The sequence below is a fragment of the Myotis davidii genome, unplaced genomic scaffold (assembly GCF_000327345.1).
Source record: "Myotis davidii unplaced genomic scaffold, ASM32734v1 scaffold174, whole genome shotgun sequence".
NCBI lineage: Eukaryota > Metazoa > Chordata > Mammalia > Chiroptera > Vespertilionidae > Myotis > Myotis davidii.
In genome coordinates, this window is record NW_006289087.1 from 2990239 (window position 1) to 3002859 (window position 12621).

Sequence of the window (12621 nt, forward strand, 5' to 3'; positions counted from 1 at the left end):
TTTTTAGTTTTTTTGAGAAAACTCCGTACTGTTCTCCACAGTGGATGCACCAGTCTGCGTTCCCACCAGCAGTGCACGCATGCTGTTCAAAGGTCAAGTGCACATGGCAGCCCTCCTCATGTACACACCCCAAAGCAAACCAAGTTAGGGATTCTGTGTGTGTGTGTGTGTGTGTGTGTAGAGAGAGAGACCGAGAGCGAGAGTGAGAGAGAAAGAGAGAGAGAGATATTGTTTGAAAAACTCCAACAGTAGGAGGTGAGGTCAGGCCTGGAGACTTGTCTCCAATCTCTTCTCTAACCTAAGGATGTTCCTTGGCCGATCACGCCCCAGCGATACCGGCAGGACATGCCTCTTTGTTATGTGTGGATATGCTGGGTCGTGGCCGGACAGGGGGCTTCTGGGAGAAAGAACAACCTCAGAAGGGGCCGAGCAGGGAAGCTGAAAACGTGGGGAATGGGCGCGGGAGCCTGCGGACTGCATGGGGCAAGTGGAGTTGGGGGGAGGCGCCTGTGACGAGGAGCACCCTGGTGACCTCAGGACACAGAGTGGACTCGTGACTCCTCTGGTATTGGGGATGCTCCCAGCACAAAGGCCAGGCAGCGGCGACGTCTGGCTCAGCCTGGAGTCACCGGGCCGGGGAGCTTTCTCCGCGCTGGGCACCGGTCTTCCCGCAGCCACAGAGCCCCCGCTTCATAGAAACCCACTCCAGCGAAGCCCCAGGCCAACAGTTCTCAACCTGTGGGTCGTGACCCCTTTGGGGGTCGAACGACCCTTTTACAGGGGTCGCCTAAGACCATCGGAAAACACATATATAATGACATATTGTGTTTGTGATTAATCACTATGCTTTAATGATGTTCAATTTGTAACAATGAAACTGGGGGTCACCACAACATCAGGAACTGTATTAGAGGGTCGCGGCCTTAGGAAGGTTGAGAACCACTGCCCTAGGCGATCCATTTCTGAATGGGCTCCTCACCCGGCGTGGGCAGCGCTGTGCTCCCAGCTGCTGTGTCATCCAGTCCTGTCCCCACGAACTGGCTTTCCTGGCTCTTCCGTGTCGCACGACTTTTAAAGTGGCTATTATTGGATGTGACCATTGCCATTTGAAAGTTACCTTTTTCTTCTTCCTCTTGCCAGTATACACCATTTCGTTCCTTCACTGTTATTTCGCTACAGCCAGGGTCCAGAATTTTACCCGCGGTAACTTCTCACCGAGAGTGACCCAGGAAATCAGTGGCTAAGACGAGATTTGCTTCTCAACTGTTTTCTCTCCCCCACCCCCTCCTACCCTCCGGAAGGTGGATTACTGCGTCTTTTCCAATTGATTCCTCGGCCTTTCCACCTGCCTTCCCTTCACACACAAACACACATGAGCGCCTGGCGAACTTTCAAGACAGGGCAGGTAGAATCATTTCCATTGTACAAGTGAGGGAGTCGAATCTTATGTGCGGAGTGACTTTTCCAGTTGTACAGCTAGTGAGCAGAGTGGGGTATCGAGAGGCAGGGGTTTGGGAGTGGAGGTGGTGGTGGGTGGGTGGTGTAACTACCACGTGATATCATGTTGTATGTCAGGAGGTGGCTCGGCCAACCAGTTAACCCTGCAGGCCTCCGGAGATATACCGGTTGTGACTTTGGACATGAAACATCTCTCTCTGCCTCAGTTTCCTTATCTGTGAGTAAGGATAATAGTAGCTCTTCTATATGTGAGAATAATCATGGTACCTATCTTCTACTACATGTAAAGAGCCTCAAACAGATCATTGCACACATTAAGCCCTCAGTAGTTGTTAGTATTTTAATCTTTATTAACCAAACTTCTCTCCCATTTGAATTTTTATATTTAAGTTTTTTATTTTATCTATTGCTGTTAAAAATTTGGTTTTTAATACTGTTCTACTCTCAACAATAAGTGGGAAGAATTTTGATATTTTGAATTCTAATAGTCTCATAGGGATCAAAAATCCAAATTTTCAAGCTATATATTCTTAAATTTTCCCCTTGTACTCCTGTTTTCTATGCTTCCCAGTGTCAAGTCCTGTTCTTAAAGCGGTAGCAGCTGTTGCTAATTTCATTTTGTGTATCTGCCCGGGGATTTCCTTTGCATATACGGGAAATATGCATGTTTATTCCTCTGACCCACGGACTCCTACATGAATATGTAACTTATTCTGCATGTTTCTCTGTCTTTATTTTCTGTCTTAGTACTGATCTTGAAGTTACTTCCCTATCCATGTACATAGAACTCTCTCATTTTTTTTTTTTTTACTGAATTTTAGGACCACATTATATTCCATTTTATAAATGTACTAGAGGTCTGGTGCATGGATTCGTGCACATTGAAAGTAAATTAATTAGAAGGTGGCCGGCAGGGCAGGACTGGGCGAGATGGGCCAGACATGCCCTGGAGCCAACCTTCTGTGGTCCCTCCTGGCCCAGCTGCACCTGGGGTGGCGCCAGGGCTCGAAGGGCGTCTGCAGAGTGAGTGGGGTCCCTCTGGCAGGTGAGGTCCCTCGGCCTGGCCTGCGGGGATTGGGCCAAAACTGGCAGTCCGACATACCCCAAGGGTCCTGGAGTGCAAGAGGGCATTCTGCAAAGTTGCCTCGCTCAGCAGCACCTGCGTTGGGTGTCTGCCCCCTGGTGGTCACTGTGTGTCATAGCTACCGAACAGTCGGCGGTCTTTGGTCAGCTGGTCGGTGGTCTCTTAGGCTTTTATATATATAGATAGATGGACAGGAGACTATTTCTGGAGTTTTGCTATTACAAACAGGGATGGAATGAATGACTTTGCACATGTCATTTTGCATGAGTGTCTCTGTGAGATGAATTGAATAGGGGTCATTATTCAAAGAATATGTTTACATCTAATTTTGTAGATACCATGAACCCAATTGCCTTCTGTAAGGCTGTACTAATTTGAACTCCTGCAAGCAGTGTATGAGAGTATAAGATAGATTGCTTCCCTGAAGCTTCACCAATCAGGGACAATTACATTAAAATTTCAAATCGACTTAGGAAAATGGATATATTTCTGATGATGGGTTTTCTTAAAATTATGGTTTGGAATAGTCACTTGTTTTAGTCTTTATTTCTGTCATTAGGGAACATCTTAAAGTGCTTTCTATGTAGCCCTTGCACATTTTTTATATTTATTTTTAGAAATAGTGTCACTATTTGTTGCTGGTCTAATGGGACCTTCCATTATCTGCTCTAACTTATTGGTGTTTGCATATAGGAAAGTCAGTGATTTCCACATCTTAGTATTGCCCTTCATAACCTCCCTGAATTCTCTCATGCAGATGATGCCTTTTCAGTTGAGTTTCTTGGGTTTTTCTAGGCAAGCAATCATAACTGCAAATACTGATAATTTCAGTTTCATCTCTCCATTTTTACCCTTGTCTCCTTCCATTGGGTAGTAATTTATTACAGTGACATGGTGATATGTATCCCTTTCATTCCTGTCATTGGACTTATTTTATAAATCTGAATTATTAGTTAGGGCTCTCTGTTCTGTTTTACACACATCCTTAGACATCCTACTGGTTCTGTTTTCTAAAACAACGAGATTTATCATGAGGAATTGGCTTATGCAATGATGGAGGAAAAATGTCACAATCTGCTATTTGCAAGCTGGAGGCCTAGGAAAGCCAGTGGTGAAATTCAGTCCACATTCAAAGGCTGGAGACTAAGGAGAGCCACTGGTATACATCTAGTCTCCACACACACATTTTTTCTGCCATATGCACACGTGTATATGTATGGTATATGTCTTTTTCTATTCCTATATTGAGGAATATCCTTTCATCAAATCAATAATTGGAGCAATGCCAAATTTCTTTTTAACATCAGAGACGATCATTTGACTTTTCTCCTTGATTCTACGATTATGATAAATTTTTTAAAACCTATTTCCTAATATTAAGCTATCCTGGGATAGTTGAACCTCCTGGAATAAATCCCACTTGGTTATGCTGTATGATCTTTTCAATGTATTGCTAGGTCTGATTTGCTAGTATTTTGTTGAGGATTTTAGCATCTATGTTCATCAGGGATAGTGGCCTCTAATTCTCTTTGTAGTGTCTTTATCTGGTTTTGAAATGAGGATAATGCTTAAAAACATTAATTTCTGCTTTTGTCTTTACTAATTTCTCCCTTTTCTTTCCTTTCGGGGTTATTTTTCTAATTTGTTGAGTTGGGTACTTTAACTCACTTATTTTCATTTTTTCTTGCTTTCTGATGTATGTATTCGAAGTTGTCAATTTATACAAAATGAAGTGTATAGACACACTTTGAAGGCATAACAAGTAACTGGTCCCTGCCCTTTTCCTCAGCACCTTTCACAGTATCAGGTACAAGAATGATGCGATTCAACACATGCATAGTACACAGCTCCATGGCAGAGGGCCATGCCCCTTGCCCTGCCCTTCTACCCTGCAAAATACAAGTGTTGTTGAGCCCTACTTACTAGCACGCCCATGGGCATTTGCCCCAGCAGCAACACTAGCACGCTTTAGCCAAAACGATTACCTCATCGGCCAAGAGTCCCGAGTTTACAGAATGATGCGATTCAACACATGCATAGTAAACAGCTCCATGGCAGAGGGCCATGCCCCTTGCCCTGCCCTTCTACCCTGCAAAATACAAGTGTTGTTGAGCCCTACTTACTAGCACGCCCATGGGCATTTGCCCCAGCAGCAACACTAGCACGCTTTAGCCAAAACGATTACCTCATCGGCCAAGAGTCCCGAAGATTGGCTGCTTGGTTGCTCAACAGAGAAATATTTTGATAAGCTAAGTTGGCACGAGTGATTCCGGAGTTCTTGCTCCAGGGCCCTGGGTGTAGGTCCATCTGCAGATCTGCACACGAATGAACTCTGGTATTTATACAGGACCTATTTGGGAAGAGTTTGGTGTTCCTTAGACTGACTATGTCTTTCACCCTCTTACCATCCCAGAGAGACAGCAGGGGTGCAAGGAGGAGGGTCTTTACCTCTCTCGATGATGGAGAGGACCAAGTTGTGTGTGGTCCACGCTGAATATGGTCGTTGAAAGTTAAGAAGGCCGTTTGCAGGCCCAGAGGAAATACCTTCTGGCTCAGTAGAAGGCCAGGGATCTTGTCGGGCTTGAGCGGACATTTGGTCCTTGGTTATTAGGAGTTTTCCCAATCAGCCAGGCAGAGGGATGGTTAATTAGGAAGAGAGGGGCCAAGAGATGGGTTATTGGCACAGCAGCAGCTAAGATGACAGATTGATTACTCCTCGGGCATCCTGAAGGTGGTGTTTTGGTATTTAGCTTCTGCTTATCTGGATAAACCCAGACTGAGATTTGGGGACATCACCATACTCCCAATCTGACACCCTCCTTTTTGGGATCTTATTCAGTGGTGATTTAGTGGTTTAAGGTGGGAGTGGATCTATTTGCTGGGCCTCGTATGCTCAAAGCCCTATGATCATCCAGCTTTCTCTTTGCTGGCAAGGTAGAGAGGGATCAGGGGAAGCCGATGAAAATATCACAATTCTGTTTCAATTAGTAAGTCAGCCTGGTCAACAAGAAAGATGCCTACAGATTTTAATTGGTCTCAGGGGAGAACAGAATGTTCTAAGACGTCCTTGCTCACCCTGATATTGAATTATCTGGGTCACGGGGCAGCTGCAACCTCTCCCCAAGGGCTCCGGATGTCGGCCTGGAAATAAAATTCAAATTCACTATTAACCTTTTTACCACCATGTTGCTTCCAAATAGATCTTTTCCAGCGGAGTTAGCTCTAGCGACGCAAAGTCGGTGCCATTTCTAAAGAGGTCAGCCTTCTTCCTAGAATGCTGACCCCAGAGGACACAGATGTTGGGGGAGTGGACATTCCATCTAGGAAGAGGGATCAGAAAGAGCTTAGTTGAAATTTAGGTCTGTGTTCTCAGGCTAATCATACTCATCATTCCAGAAGTCAATCCCTTTAACTTCCCTGTACCTTGGATTCTCTAGTGATATAACAGATATAATGGGGAAGGCTGTGTTGCCTTAGAAATGAGTATGGATTTGAAGACATCAAAGCCATGACACAAATTCTGTTGGTATGAAATTTTAGGGCATGAAAAGGTTTCACTGTCCAATGACACTATCATATTCTGTTTTCTCTCCTACCCATGTTTTCAACTTGTGAAACTCACATGCGGCATGAGACAGGGAGGCTAAGTTTTGCTGTGACAAAACCTCCATATCCCTGAGGCTTAGTTCTCATTCTCATAAATCTGATACGGGTCAATCTCCTCTCCTTGGTGGCTACCTTTCAATTGTGTTGAAACTTTTGAGTTGCTTCCATCTCGAAATGTTGCTACCTCGGAGTTGCAGGGGCAGGAGGGAGAGCATGCATGGAGTTCACAGCCCCCTTCTTTGTTTTATTAGTCCACCCCTGAGGATATTTTTCTATTGATATTTTTTTTTAGCGAGAGTGGAAGGGTGGGAAGAGACCGAGAAACATTGATGTGAGAGAGACACACCGATTGGTTGCCTCCTGCATGAGCCCTTACCAGGGCTGGGAATCGAGCCTGCAATCAATGTATGTTGCCCTTGACTAGAATTGAACCCAGGACCCTTCTGTCTGTGGACCAACGCTCTATCCACTGAGCCAACGGGCTAAGGTACCCCTTTTGACGGCATCACTTCACTCACTCATACTCATGAACCAGAATGAGTCACATGACCGCATCATAAATGCAAGGGAGATTGAGAGATATGGTGGAGCTTGTGGAATATGTGAGGAGCACTAGTGTTTATGTCATATCTTCCATAAGTGTAAGTATTTGTTTTGTGATGTCCAAACCAGGCAGGGATTCAATGAGGAAAAATCCATTCAACAACCTTTCCAGTGATTACCAACCAGAGATACAAAGACAAATAAGGCCCAGATCTAGCCTGAGGAATTCCTGATTGGGAGGCGGGGGCAGTGAAAGATATAAATAATAAATCCCTGGGCCATGGATAATCGCTTGGAGGTATAGATGAAGTAAGTGGGAGATGGGAGCGATACCTCTGTCCTAGTCAGGGAAGGCTCTACAAAGGAGCAGACTTGAAAGCTGGTCCCTGAGTGATTACAAAACAGCTTTACCTCGACCTTTAGGAAGGCTGCCACCTGTATGTAACTTTGCACGTGTGCTAGTTGTTTGTGGAAACTGATCTCATTACATTGCGGTTCGTGATTCAGGACTAAGAGAGAGATAGCCAGGGACAGACAGCATGAGGTAGAGGCGAGACAGGCGGTCCCCTCAAGGAGGGAGACCCAGGTTGCTCTGGACACCCAGAGAAGGGGCCAGCATAGGATGTGTGAAGACGGGATGTGAGCAAGAGCATTTGTTAGGGACAATGCCTGTAAGAGGAACGAGGGAGGGAACCAGGAGAGGCCGAAAGGGCCGTAGGACCACAGTGAAAACACCCATGGTTTTCAGAGCAGCTGGTGAAGACCTGAGAGGCCCACGTACGCCGGCCACAGTGTGAAGCACTGGGTACCCCGACCTGTGAAGTCACATTGTATGTGGTTAAGCGCTGAACAGATATTCAGTTGTGATTGTAAACCTCCAGGATGGATTATAATGGTCACACCAACTCTGAGCACCTCAGAGTTCACAGGGAGGCTAGCAGATGGAAATGAACCAATTCCGCTGGAGATGTTGTTTCTGAAACCGAGTAAGAGATGGTATGTGAAATGAGGGCTTTAGGGTTGCCATCCAAAGCTCTTTCTAAATGGATTTCGATTCTGGATTTGGCAGCTGGTGAGGTTGTGAAACTCCTTTTCTCTTGGGTGTTTAAGATTGGGAACAAGCAACAAGTGTTGAGTAAGGATCTGCTATGTGCTTATCACTGCCTGGCTGCCATGGGGACTCAGAACCGTAGGAGGAAGCTCACGCTGTGGAGGAGCATGTCAGAGAGATGAGAACTATACTCATAAGTGACAGAAACACCAGCGAACAGGACTAGACAGGCATAGCTCAACAACGTGGACAGACAGTCTAACCTGCTCAGACCAAGGAAATAGAGTCCTGCTCTTGACCATGAAGCCAGGCGGAACCGGCCCTGAGACTGTGCCCATTGACAGGCCCTAGAAATGACAAGAACCCAGTGAAGATGGGGGTGCCCTCAGTGAGATGGAATGAGTGGAAATCTGAAGTGGAAAGATTATTATTAGGTGGCTGAGTCGGATCTCTCTTGGGGTTCTGGTCGCAAAGTCCCACCTGCCACCCAAGCTTCTGGGATACATTCATGTTTCACTCTGAGTGTCTGAGCCATTGGCCTGAAAGCCATCCCCACCCCATCCTTCATTCTTCCCTGGTGTGTGTGTGTGTGTGTGTGTGTGTGTGTGTGTGTGTGTGTGTTGGGGCTGGGTTCTGTGTTCTCATGGCCATAGATGGGTCTGATGGACACTCTCACCCCAAGGCCTGGTCTCAGATGCCCATTTTAGGAAGAAGGAGGCTTGAGCTGAGTCGCCCCAATGATACACACTACAGTCACTCTAGGGAGGTATCCCCAGCTACCCCTGCTGGAGGGCAACCAAATGAGTAACCCTGCCAGTGTCACGTGGTCCTGGCACGGAGCTGGCTCCTGCGGGTGCCCGGTCCCTCTGATGGCTCACAACACACACACACACACACCCTCGCAGTGGCCTTGAGAGGACGAAGGGTCTGTCTGAGGGTCGTGGAGAATGAACAGTTGAACTTGCAGAAGGAAGGCTATGGCCCGGTGGGCAGGCAACTGGAGCTGGTGTGAGAGTTTCTAGAGGAGAAATGTTCTGGAGAAGTGTGGCCTGGGAGTCTCCGGGTGGAGATCTCGGGGAATAACCCGCCCCTTCCCACGCATGTCCTTGGCCTCCTCAACCCAGCTCCTGTGGCTGACACAGAAGTCCCTGCAGCCTGCTCACCCGGGGCAGAGAGGGATAGAAACTAGCTCCCAGATGCAGGATGATGCAATGGCGAAAACCCACCATCGGAATCTGAGTCGGGAACTCAGGAGACCCAAACTCTTCGCCTTGGAATTGGCCGCAGTGCCTAGCGTTTTGAGGAGCTGCATGGCCGATCCGGGTCCCCAAGGGACTCGTATTTCAGGGCCTTTGTGTGACTGATGGTGAGGTTTAGATATTTGCTCTGGGCCTTCGAGTGCCCTTCAACTTGATCTTCCGCGTCATTCATTTGGGTCTCCGCTGTGTACTCAGATCCCCTAAATTCTCATATTTCCTTCCTTCCTCCCTCTTGCTCCTCATCCTCCTACTTGCTGTCTCCCTTTCCTTCTCCTTCTCTCTCCCCACTCTCCATTGACATCTGTCCCCGGAGGCACTCCATTTCATTTGGGCCATTATTTTGGGGGGTCAGCTGGCTTTTTCTCTCTCTGTACCCCCTTCGGTGTCTACCTCAGGGCCTGGGGTGCTTGAAGCAGCAGCCCAACACAGGATGGAGAGGTTGCCCAGGCTCCCCTGAGCTTGATTTTTTACTCCCTGGGATGTTCAGTTACATGTGTTCCACTTACCTGATGCTCACCTATGTGGGCAGGTCGCCCATTAGCACTTACTAGAACGTTGGCACAAATGAATGAATCCAACGAGCCCTTTGCCGCCTACTTACTAGTAAGTGAATCATTGGTCAGAGAAAATGGGACTCAAATAGTGAGGCAGAGAGGAAAAAGGCTAGAGGTAGTGTGTACGGAGATTCAGACAAGGGTAGCAGTGGGGATGTGGGCCAGTAAGCAGGAAAGGAGGTGTTACTGATAATAAACTTGTGCCCAGGATGGCTGCAGGAGTTCGAGTTGTTTCAAAGAGAAAGAAGACTAGCACCAACAATGGCTAAAAAGCTTGGGCCTGGAGGAGATGGCTGGGGACTACTTAACCCCGTGCCCTGTACCCAGATAAGAAATTACCTGTGTTGCCTTGGCCGGTGTGGCTTAGCTAGTTGAGTGTTCTCCCATGCACTGAGAGGTCTCTGGTTTGATTCCCCAGTCAGGGCACATGCCTGGGTTTCAGGCTTGATCCCCAGTAGGGGGCATGCAGGAGGCAGCCGGTCCATGCCTCCCTCCCCCTCCCCCTTTCCCTCCCCCCTCTTAAAAAGAAAATCAGTAAAAACATATTTAAAAACAAAGAAATTGCCTGTGTTATCTAGAAGAGGAAATTAGGTATCTGTAGGTATCTGCCATTTACTGAGTGCCCACTATGTGCCAGATGTTACTTCTGAACCTCACGAGAATCCTGAAAAATAAACATAGCGCTCTCCATTCTCTGAGAGAACCTGCAGCTCAGAGCGGTATTTTGTCCAGAGCCACCCAGTAGAGCTCAGGTTTCTCCAATCCCATGGCCGATCTTCAGACACAAGGGACAGGGCTTACTAACATTTTTCACCGACTCTGCACAGAGCCAATAAGACTGATACCAAGGAGGATGCTGCATTGGATAGAAAGCTCCTCTACACCCAATATAAGTCTCCTCTCTTCCATTATGTCCTCATTGAGGATAAAGCCCAAATGATTGGCATTCTTTCTTGGCTGCCTCTTCGTAAAGATATACTTCTGGGTCTTGGTGTGGGGGAAATACACTTTTGGCTTTAATGGTTCAGAGAAATTGAGACCCCTCATAGCAGCACCTCCACAATGTCCTCCAATCCCTCCTGCCCCCCCATACTACTTAGTCTGTTTGTATGTTACCTTTATGACGACACTTGCATTACTTTACTTGGTAGCAGAGTAATTTATCTACTAGACTAATTGCCTCTATTAAGTAGAGACCGAGTCTTCCTAATGTAGCAAGATAATTTGCAGTGAGATTAATTTCTGTGTTGTTCTTGCTGATGTAAGTTTATTCCCCTTTTGTAGCCTAAGAAGGTACCCAAGGCTTTTTATTATCAGACTAACATAGTTATTACTGGCTTTTGTGTTACAGGGACCAAAGCTGAGGCCACCAGACCCCAGACAACACTCTAAGGAGGCCGTGGTGACTGGAAGCCTCGCCTGCACAGGTGAGAGATAAGATTTCCGGGGATGGAGGAGGCCCAGGGCTGGAGAGGAATAGAATCTTCTAGAAGGGGTGGGGGAAGGCGCTCTCTTGGGAAGAGGCAAGTTCGCCAGGTTGTATAAGTGGTAAGGCCTAACCCCCAGCTCCCAGGAGAGACCCTGAGGAGAGGGAAGGCTCTTGGAGAGGGTGGTTTCTGGTTACTGAGAGATGCTGGGCATGAGGTGAGTGGCTGTTTTCGTGCCCTGGTTTGGCAGAGGCCAGCAGAACTGTCCACCTTCGCAGGACAGTGAGCATGCTGGCCGTAATTCACGTGGGGACTAGGGGTCAAAGTTCCCTTCCAGAACACTGGACCGCTTTAGACCCCGAGACTCTACTATGACCCTAAGATTCAAAAGCTTCAGCAGCCTCCCCCAAACATGTTACGACACAGACTCAGTTTTGCACTTGGCTCAACCGGTGCGGGTTTAGCACAGACCGAATTGGATTGAAAACAAATGAGAGGATTTTATAATGACCCTTGAAGAAAATAACAAAGCAAGATGCCAGATCTAATATCCTCCTCTTTCCTACGTTCACGGTCACACTGCTTCTCTGGCTCATTACGCTGCTCAGTCTTTCTGTCTCAGCGTCCTGGGACCAACTCAAGTTTGGTGATTTGCTAGAAGGACTGACTCATGCCTGCAGTTAAGGTTTGTTATAGCCAAGATTCATGGCAAAAGCAGCAGGAAGAGGAGACACGTTGGGTGGAGTCCAGAGATGTCAGATAGAGGCTTCTGAGTTTTTCTCCAGCTGTGGCCACACAGTATATGAGCCTTTTCTAGACGTTTGTAGAACGTCTTTGCCCAGAGAAGCCCACTCTTGCCTCAGGATCTGAAGCTTTTATGGAGGGCTGGTCCCATAGGCACACACTTCTATGCAGCTGGCCATGGTAAGCAAAGCTCAGGACCCCAACAGTGAAACCAGATACATCCTGATTCTTGCTAAATGGTCTTTTTATTTTTTATTTTTATTTTTTAAATATATAAAGTATTACAAAGAGTATTACAGGCACACACTTCTATGCAGCTAGCCATGGTAAGCAAAGCTCAGGCCCCAACAATGAAACCAGGTACATCCTGATTCTTGCTAAACGGTCTTGTCTAGCATCCCCCTTTATCCCGGCGCACACAGCATCATAATCAGTAGCATGAAGGACAACAGGAGTTGCCCAAGGGTCAGACTGGGTTCCGGGCTTCCCTAGAGAAGTCCCCCGATTCAAGCTCAGCCCCCCAGGCACCCTCTTCCTCCCATGTTTTCTTCTCAGCTCAGAGGACAGGTCATGCCTGTAGCTTTTGTGACCTTCTTCCCACTTCCTTTCTCATTTCCTTCGATTTTGGTGTTTTAAAATTTTAACTTTTTTCTAAAATTTCTCTTTCCTGTTCCCTCTCATAATTATCTTTTTTTTTTAATGGAGAGCCAATAGATTGCCTCTCACTCTAGGGATTTTACAACATAGATGTGGCTGCTGCTTGCAAAGGGGTGTAATATAGGGGTGTCCATGACCTTTAGAGTGGGCCAGGCACCAGCACCAGAAACCTAAAAGCGAAAAATAATACTTTAGAATTTCCCGGCCTCTCCCTCAGGAATTCTTTTTATTTTTCATT

General features: G+C 46.9%; 1 long non-coding RNA gene across 1 annotated transcript in view; it reads left to right on the forward strand.

Moving 5' to 3' along the window:
• LOC107182732 overlaps positions 1-12621 on the forward strand; it is a 209918-nt gene that overhangs the window by 149291 nt on the left and 48006 nt on the right. Inside the window, exon 3 of the long non-coding RNA XR_001513463.1 lies at positions 10907-10982. This is a non-coding gene — a long non-coding RNA (uncharacterized LOC107182732). The remainder of the gene's footprint in view (positions 1-10906; positions 10983-12621) is intronic.